Below are 9,987 nucleotides of genomic sequence, written 5' to 3'. Positions count from 1 at the left end.
CCCTACTCCTTCGGTGTCGGGTAGTGTGTGTGTGTGTGTGTGTGTGTGTTTGAGAGAGAAGCCAGTAGATAGATTAGTATCAAGATCGAGGTGTCACCCTACTCCTTCGGTGTCGGGAAGTGTGTGTGTGTGGGGGTGTTGGGGGGGCAGTGACACTTAGATATAGGGAGAAGGAGTTTGTGTGACACATATCTATATTAAGGGATAGGTAGATAGCATGTGTGCGAGGCATACTTAAAGCATCACGGAGATAAACAAGCGGTGTGCATGCAAGTGCCGAAAAAATGAAGAGAGAAACAATGTCTACGCGCGCGCGCGCGCGTGTGTGTGTGTGTGTGTGTGAGAGAGAGAGAGAGAGAGAGAGAGAGAGAGAGATAGAGAGAGAGAGAGTAATCTCAAAACAAAAGGTGCTCTCCCGGAATCCCATTGTATGTATTCATATGGTTCCGGGACTCGAGTTAACCTTAGGCATATGTGTGCGAGGCATAATTATACTTTGAGACATTAGTGGCGGTGGGTGGGCGGAATTAAAGGAGTGGGCGTGTTCGATAGAGAGAGCGTCTGTGTTTCTGTGTGAGAGACTTGTAGCATGTGGTAGAAAGACAAGTTCTAACCTTGACGGAGGGAGAGAAATACACGAAGTGCGCGTGTGTGATTCCGATGCCCACGGAGAAATGTGATATGTATGCTTGTGAGAGAGATTGCACAATTCATTCATGTATCACTATCTAGCGATCGTGGACGTGCATCGCTTGAACATAAATCAATATCTACTTCGTATCGTGGCCAAAGATACAATATCGATTCAACGCTATAAAGATTAGACACTCACATATCACATTTTTTTCCCAATAATCCTTTTCAATTGTGCATGCCAAAGTTACAATGATGTTTCTTCAAATAACCACTGTAGCTATCATGTACATGCACAATTGTTAGTCTTGCATTTAAATTCATTAGTCTTGGATGATTTAAGGTTCTATTATGAAGTAATATATGTAATATTCATATATGAATTCAATGGGTACGCAATTTATGAAATGGAGGCTATGTAATCATATGAGGTAACACTTTTAAGTAGCGGACTACAATATCCATTTCTTTTTGTGCGCCTCTACAATAACACGTCAATGCATTATGTTTAAAGTAAATAACCAATGGCACTAAATTATATATTTACACAAGAAATACATAGGCTGAGTGTTTGATTCTTTTTTGTGAACGTGCCTCTACACCGGTACGATTGGCCGCGCCCGTGTGAACGTCCAAGTTATCGGTGCATCATCCCGAGTTATTGTCTTTTTTCTGGGGTGGACGTCACACCAGTTATTAACTGCTGACGTGTGCCCCGTGTACACAGTCTCGCATGACCTTCCCGCTAGCACTGTCCAAAATTAGTTGAAACTAGATATGAACGATCCCGCGGGCGGCAAAATCTCTTGCCTCCTAAAATTTCTGCCATCTAGTCTTTAGCATGTGAAATTCCCCTTTTGTCCTTGGTGCACGGAGAACAATAGTTACAATACGGCCCTCATTTACATAATAGGTCGGGGCTGCTTTGGTAACTTCCGGTTCCCCCCACCACACGGCACCCCCATTTCCTCTCCCCCTCCCGCAAAAATGACTAACTCCATAGCACGAGAGCATCTTACATCACGCCGTCCGTACTTCATCGGCCTTTCTACCCCTCCCCTCTCGAAACCCTAGACTGCTCATCCACCAGCGTACCAGAGCCCATTCACTGCCAGCGGAGTCCACCTCACCGGATCTGCTTCTGTGGCCGCATCTACCCCCACCTTCCCTAGAAACAAGTAGACTGCTCATCCGCCATTGTACCACAGCCCATTCAGTGTCGGCCTTGTCCACGGTGCCGGATCTGCTTCGCCGGTACTTTCGTCAACTCCAGCGCATCTGCAGCGGCTCCTTCATACTCCCCACCGAAGACGCTTCGTCCACACCCCCGGGGCCGCCCACCGACGCCCCCGTCAACGGCCTCTGATCCTCTTAGCCGACACCTTCCTCAACCCTACCGGAGCCGCTTCGCCAACACCATCGTCAACCCTACCGGAGTAGCTTTGCATGTACCATTCTCAACCCTACCGGGCCGCTTTGCCAACGCACAAGTCCACGGCCTCAGATCCACTTCCTCGCACCCTCGTCCAACCTACCGGAGCAACTTCTGATGCCCCGTCCAGGGACGCAGATCCGCATCGTCGACACCATCCTGAACCCAACCACCGGAGCAGCTTCACTGATGCCCTCGTCCACGGCCTCAGATCCGCTTCGACCACACCGTAGTCCGCCCTACCGGAGCCGCTCCACAAACACCCTACTCGATGGTTCTAGATCTCCTTACTGGACCCCAACAGCCAGCACAACATAATCACCCTTGACGTTTCTAACCTGATTCCCACCATCTGGCAAGATGCAAAGCACCCGCCATGGCCTAGGTACTTGTCACCTTTAAACCCGTCCAGCATCTACTGGTACAGCGAGGTGCTATACAAATGGTTTTTAACCCCTTTCCACGACAGTGTTTTGAACCGTCACCTAGTGAGTGACTGCGATAGGGGGTCCTTCCCACACGACCCAGAAACCATCGGGGATATGCCCTCCTAGCACACACGCTCGGCAAAATGAGGTCGTGTGCGACCGGCGAGCGATCAAATACGATTATACATACAGTAGTGCTAAAAAATACAATTATACATGAGAAATCATTTTCGGTCATAAGTACATCCCACACAGTCAGTCCCCGCTAAACGTTTCCGTCCGTATATACATCCCACACAGTCGCGCCAAGGAAAACGTTTCCGTTCGCAGGTACATCACACACAATTTTTCCCGTTAAATCGTTTGTGATAGCGTTGCCATTGCACACGATATTAACAATTTTATCATTTGCGTTATTGAATGCATCACACACAGTGCGTAGAAGAAACTATGTGGAAAAGGCTGTCCATCACACACAATTTTTATGTGGTAAACATTTGCGCAAGGTGGCCTAACACAAACAGTTTTCAAGAGGATGTCGTGTGTGATTGTTCATTGATCCAACACGGTTTATTCCTAGAAACTGTGTCCGCTGCCTGAGGTCATCGCCCACGGTGTTTTCTTAATAACCGTTTGCAATAAACCCAATTAGCAGGCTAATTGGCCATTAGCAGGCTAATTGCCCTATTATTAATAATCCATTTATTAATCTAATTAACATTTGTATTAAGCACATAATATGTTTCATTTGCATATTAAGGAAGCATGATTTCATAATTGAAATACATCAGAGTACAACATGATATAGCTTCAGCACTCAGCTACCCCATTATACAACTGCACCAGCACCAAGTTTCACATGCAACATCTAGAATGTTTTGAAATTAGCATCATAGATGGTACATAGACAGATGCATCTCATATGGAAAACTGCTAAAGTGGAAGGCGAATATTGAGCCTTCATTCATGTTGAAGGTCTTTGCAACTTTAGGCCAATGCTTGTGGATGATTGACCGTCCATCCTTCGTCCTCTTCAGGAACACTTCAATATTGAACCGTGTGTGTTGTATGAAAACCTTCCTCGCCTCCTGACCATAGAGGTGGTTTGAGAGGTAATCATCAGTGAACTGCTTTGGAAAGGCCTGAAAATAAGGATGTGCATAAATATCTTCTCTATATTGGAAATGGGGCAAAGGAATAAAAAAAGGCAAGGTATAATAGTTAGTACCATCTTGTAGTGAACTGATGTCTTCTTCATTGTCCAGACAAAGATCTTGTTGTTTTTTGTCGCTAATTTCTTTATCTTAACAATCTTTATATGTTTCTTGACTTGATTGATATTCATGGACAACTCATTGCCCCATATGCAAAACAGGTCGAACAGTGGATCGAAACCTCTGATAGCAGGACCTTCATGTGCAAGACCAAATTGTTAAAAACCTAAATATTAGAATGGTTCCTGTAATTGCAAAATAATGTGCTATTAGACAACAGACGATCACTAGTAGAAAAAGGGCCATTTGTCCCTGTTCGTAAGGGCCTTCTGTCCCGGTTTAAGAACCGGGACTAAAAGGTCGGTACTAATGCCCTTGGCCTTTAGTCCCGGTTCTTACACGAACCGGGACATATGGGCCTCCACGTGGCCGCTGCGGCCAGCCCAGTCAGGGGGGCCTTTGGTCCCGGTTGGTGACATAAACCGGGACCAAAAGGCATCCACGCGTCAGCAGCTGGCTGGAGCTGAGGTTTTTTTTGAAAGGGGCTGTTTTAGGGGTTTTGGGGGTTAATTTAGATTGTTATTAGCTAGCTAATAGAGAGAAGTGTCCTCTCTTATATCTTCGTGCTTGGTTTACCAACGCTACTGCTATGTTCATTTCACCCACTGATATATAATAACTCTTCATGCTCGCATCATGCATCATCATATATAATAACAAGTCCTACTAATCATGCATCATCATACAACTTCTACTCGTTATTAATAACAAGTCATACGATCATCATCCTCATAGTCATCGAACCAACCCTACTTAATTGTTCTTAGCACATGATCATCAGTATCAGGTAGGACCTAAATACCCTTAAGGTAAAATAGCATAAAACAATATAGACCCTGACTCTCCATTATGGAGAATGGAGATCATCCTGTCTCCAATTCTTGCGCTTCGCTTCCTTTTGCTTCCAAGAACCTCCTTACGACTGTCCATACATTTTCCCATTCTTTGATTGTCATGTCTCCACTAACTTTTAGAAATCCGGTATGGACAGTTGAGATTCATAGGATGACCTGGTTGTATGTTTAAAATATCAAGGCAACCATGCGTATACATCAGATGAGGCACACAATCATTTGGGATTATCTGTTGAAAAACATAGTAATAACTTTGTAGTTAGCAATGATGTACTAGTTTTAGAAGTATGCAAAAGATGCACAGATGTCGTAATAGTAAAAAATCTTACGAGGGTATCTCCACGGTAGTTACCGTAGTTCAACACGTGCACTAGTGGCACGTATTGACCATAATGTTGAGGAGTTTGACTGTAGATATTGTAATTCTCAAGATCAGTCCAAAATGCGATCAGATAATTTTTCTCCTTATAAGTTAATTCGGAGCCATCGGTGTAGTGGGTTTTGTCTACCATCTTCCGCACATTCTTTGAAGAATGAAAATAAGCTGTCAATGAATATATGTACAATCGACAGATGGTTTGACAAGTGAAATTGTTTGTCCATACCTGGTCTAAATGTTAAGTGAATTACAATATGTTTTCTTCAGGTTATTACGGTTAACAGTGATGATCTAATCTTAGAAGTGCATGAAGGATAATAAAATTGGCGGCGTACAGTAGCAGAAGGTCCTAAGAGCATCTCCAACAGGCGCCGAACGCGCCGCGCGCTAAAAACTGATTTAGCGCGCGCCCAACGCCTGGTTTGGCGCGCGCCCAACGCCTGGTATGGCGCGGCGCGCGGCGTTTGCTCCAGCAGCCGCGCTGTAAAGCCGCGCGCGCGCAGCTCCAGCAGGCGCGGTAAAAATACAGCGCGCGAACATTTTTTTGCATAGATTAAAAAAAACGATGCAAGATATTTTACATAGATAGATAGATAGTTCAACATACATAGATAGATAGTTCGACATACATAGATAGATAGCCACTACTACGGCATAGATAGATAGATAGAAACTACTCCAAGTCGCTACCATCATCATCATCATCCTCGTCGGTGTCGTCCGAGGTTGAGAGCCATATGTCGTCCCAACGGTCATCGTCGGCCGTGAAGAACGACCTCCCACCTGCTGAAACTATGTCGCACTGCTCGTTCGCCAATGCCTTCCGCTGACGCCGGTCAGCCCGCTCCGCACGGCGCCTTGCCGTCCTCTCCGCCCAGTAGGCGTGCTCGTCGGCGACGTCCTTCGAGTGGCGACGGCGCCACTCCGCATGGCTCGCTCGTCCTCCTCGGCGACGAGGAGGCGGCGCTGCCGCCGAGCATGGTCGGCACGGTCGAGGTCGGTGATGAGACGCGGCGGAGGGGCGACGCGCTGCGCCTGCTCGCGCGTGAAGACGTCCCGGAAGTTCATCTGCGACCGGGGCCTGTCCAAGCGCCACGCCGCCACGTCGTACGCGCGGGCCGCCTCGTGCGCGCTCCGGAATGTCCCGAGGCCGAGCCGCATGTCGCCGGACCGTATCTCGGCGGAGAACCAGCCGTTGGGGCACGCGCGGACGCCGCGATAGACCGAAGCACCCGGGCGGCGCGGCGGCATGGTGGCGCGGTGGTGGCGCGAAAAGCTGCGAAGCGGCGTGCTCGCGAGGGGAGGGCGCGTGGCTGTGTGCGGTGGGCGTGGCGGGCGCGGCAATTTATAGGCGCGCGGTAAGCGGCGCGCCAAATCTACCGCGCCGCGTGCCGCTTTCTCCCGCGCGCGCGCAAGCGCTTCCCGCGCGCGGTAAGTTCCTGCCACCGCTGGAGCGCGCGGAATCAGCCGGCGCGCGCTAAAACGTAATTTTACCGCGCGCGCGCGCCTTTTGTCGCGCCTGTTGGAGATGCTCTAAGAGGAAACTTGCCGGTAGTGTGAGCATAAGGGATATTCGTTACCGTCTTGAAGTTCATGAAGGCTTACTCTTACTGATTCAAGGGGCACCTGCATTATTGGGTATTTTGGTAGTGCTTAAGTATAGGATATGCACCTGCCATTTGTCTATGCATAATTTTTCTGCTCATGTGCATAGTTCTGACTTACATATGATGTGTTCGGCGATGTCATTGGTGACTCATGTTAAGTTGCTGTTTTTGATTCAGGTGCAATGAGACCGTGGCAGCCATGGAGAATATATGCATGAAGCCGTGAGCAGTGAGCAGCTTAGCTTCTTATTATTGTTGGCCTTTTTCAGTTTGATAGCATAGCTGGATTACCTGCATCTTAGATGATGAATAGCTTGAGAACAACAAACCTTATCATTTCTAAAATGTGTTGTTTTTTCGCATACTTAATCTTCGTGTGCTTATACCAATTATACACTGCTAGATAGACATGCATAAGTATGCAGGTTGACAGTTGACACACAAGTCATTTTACAGTATGATGATGATGTCAATCAACTGAGCTCCAACGACTTATCTGGTATTTTCTTTCTTAACTATCACACTGAATATTTATGTTTGTTGGCTTATGTAAACAATTATAATTGGGAGGAGATTTGTTCTTCACAACTACATGGCAAGCGGTCGAATGCACGCCTTCCCACACCTCTGTTGATCCTTTTTTCTGGTATAAACAGAATCTCATTGTGCCATCTCACATTTCTAATATATGCCCAGCACCTCAAAGTAGTATTGTAGCCTCTATCACTCAAAGAACCGGATACAATTTGTCTCCTGTCATTTCAAATGTGATTGCCTTCTATTCCGCATTATTTATAGTTGTTGCTGAAACCTTCTCCATGCAGTGGCTTCCTTCATCATATGATCAGCCACTAGCCGCAGGCACTAGCTAATTTTTGTTCACACTTTCTTCCGTATAATTGTTCTCTCTGCTTTTACTTCGCGATCCTGCGGCTGTATATTAGGATGATATGCTGAGCAAATATAAGATCTTCACAAGCAAGATAGCTGGACTATGGAGTGCCTAGGGCAGTGGTAATTCATAAATTGCATGATGTTCAATGGGAAGCATCTGAGAGTACCAATGTCCAGTAGTAAGATTTGGTTGTATAGGTGATCAAGCCAAGATAAGTGTACCTGCATCCCCTTTTAGTACAGGTTTGTAAAAAGTATGATGTAAGCTATGATATTTTCCAGAATAGTTTGGCCCTTGACCTTGAGACACTCATGTGTATTGCTTTTCTTCTCAGAGAAATGCATGTCTATTGATTATTATTGGAATTGGTTTGAACAACCAGTGCATGTGACTAATTTACTAATGTACTGACCGAACCTGATAATATGACAAATCCATATAGCTGATATGCACCAATGCTGAAATTTCAAAATATGAAGGATTCAACTTTTTTTGGTTTATGTTTGAAGTCGACTATGCCCATGGATCGCAAAAATATATAGTTCCAGTTAGTCGTAGGTATTGAAGTACTGATCTATGAACAAGACTCAAATAAGCGTTATTTTGTTATTTTATCTTTGGAGCGAACTACAATTTGCAACCAATCATTTATTTATTTGTTTGTATAAGCTTTTTAACTTAAGCATATCGTGAGAATGTAGTGGATAAGACGGTTTTAGTTATCACTTTAGCTCTTAATGTGTTGTGATTCGCTTGATCTACCCCTCCTCCCTGACCAAAGGGTGCTCCATGAGCGGCGGCTGTAGGCGCCATGGTGCCGCGCCACTCTTTCCTCAAGGCGCTGCCATCCCGAGACGGCATATATCTGTTGCTGCTAGAGGTGACCACCGTCGTGGTGGCCCTGGCTGGCTTGTCAGCTGCCGTTGGATGAGGTGGTGCCAGTGTCATACGCTGACACGGTAAGCATGTATTTTATTCTTATTCTAAATTAGCTGTGGAAGTATTCCATGCTACCATCTGTTGACCAGAACTGTCTACCAGGTTGGAGATTAGGGAATGGATGCTTGCCCCAAGAACAGGTGGTCAAGGTGTTGAACTGACAGCAGGAGGATGATGACTCCTTTAGGTACCAACATAGTCGACCACTGAAGAATTAAGTTGACCATTCGCTTTACTTGAAGCTCCAAATTGTAGTTATTTTATTTGTTCATTATTTTATTATTGTACTAATCTGGGAGATCACGTACGGAGTTTAGCAATGATAAAAGTCTCATGTTGAATGGGTATTTTTGGTAGTACAATTGTAAGATCTGTGATTCCGGCTTCGACATTTGACTGGCAAGTACAAATTGGACATATAATTGTTGATTTATGCACGAACAAGATATTACGTTATTTTGAGTGCTTCAATCAGGTTCGTCTAGACCAGGGGCGGCGCCAGCGTGGGGTCGTGTAGGGGCGGCCGCCCCGGGTAAATTTTGGGACCTACCTCTACTACTTTGGCTAGTGGCCGCCATGGAAGATGAGACGAGTTCCCTGAAACCTCTGCGTTCGGTCGTGGGATCAGCCGAGGAGGAAGACAAGAAGAGAAATAACGATTCGCTTTTGAGATGGACCAGCTAGTACGTCTTATAAGTTTGTAGTAAAGGCCCAATTAAGCAAGAGCCCATTTTTATGTACAGCTTTAAGCCTTAACGTTCCCCAATTTCTCTAACTTCCCATCACGATCGACACACTAAACAAATCTGGGCATTAGGCCATCACGTCTTCCACCGTCGGCTCGTCGCCTCACCGTGTTGCTGCCCAAGCCCGATAGATGGTGCTTAATGGAGATCTAAGAGCCGGGTCGCCGCCTCGCCGTTCCCAATTTCTGGCAACATCGCCACCGGAATAGCCATGCGCCGCGCTTACAAGTACAAGCAAGCAGCCATGGAGGAAACAAGCAGCAGGTTCTTCGGCTCTCCCTCGATCTTCATTTCTTATCTTTTCTTGGAATAAGTGTCATATTATGCTACGATTTATAGTTTATTTTTTGTGCATTTCTTTTTGAGCAATCTATCCATGTTTTAGGTACCTGGACTTGAAGATTGGACATTTTTTGGGATGAAGAACGAAAGATTCAATCAGCGGGAGCCCAAGTTAGGCCTTATAATTGTTTTGGTTTATTTAATGCTTTTTTACCTAGTTCTTGAGATTGAAACTACTTTGAACAATTGTTTGTGTTGATTGTCTGATATGTATGCATACTGCTTGCTAAATTTATTGTGTTGATTGTCATGTTTGATAACATCATGGATTTGGATATTTTTTTACTTTAAAAGTCTGCCCCCGGTAACTTCAAACCCTGGATCCGCCACTGGTCTAGACCTTTGCTGACTTTGTAATTGTTCTAACCTCTACCTCTCAAACTCAGGAATGATAGAAAATTATATGGTAACGCTGTCACCGACGAAGGTTTTTGCTACACAATAAAGGGGCTTGCTAT

The sequence above is a fragment of the Triticum dicoccoides genome, chromosome 5B (assembly GCF_002162155.2).
Source record: "Triticum dicoccoides isolate Atlit2015 ecotype Zavitan chromosome 5B, WEW_v2.0, whole genome shotgun sequence".
Lineage (NCBI taxonomy): Eukaryota > Viridiplantae > Streptophyta > Magnoliopsida > Poales > Poaceae > Triticum > Triticum dicoccoides.
This window is presented reverse-complemented; position numbering follows the sequence as displayed.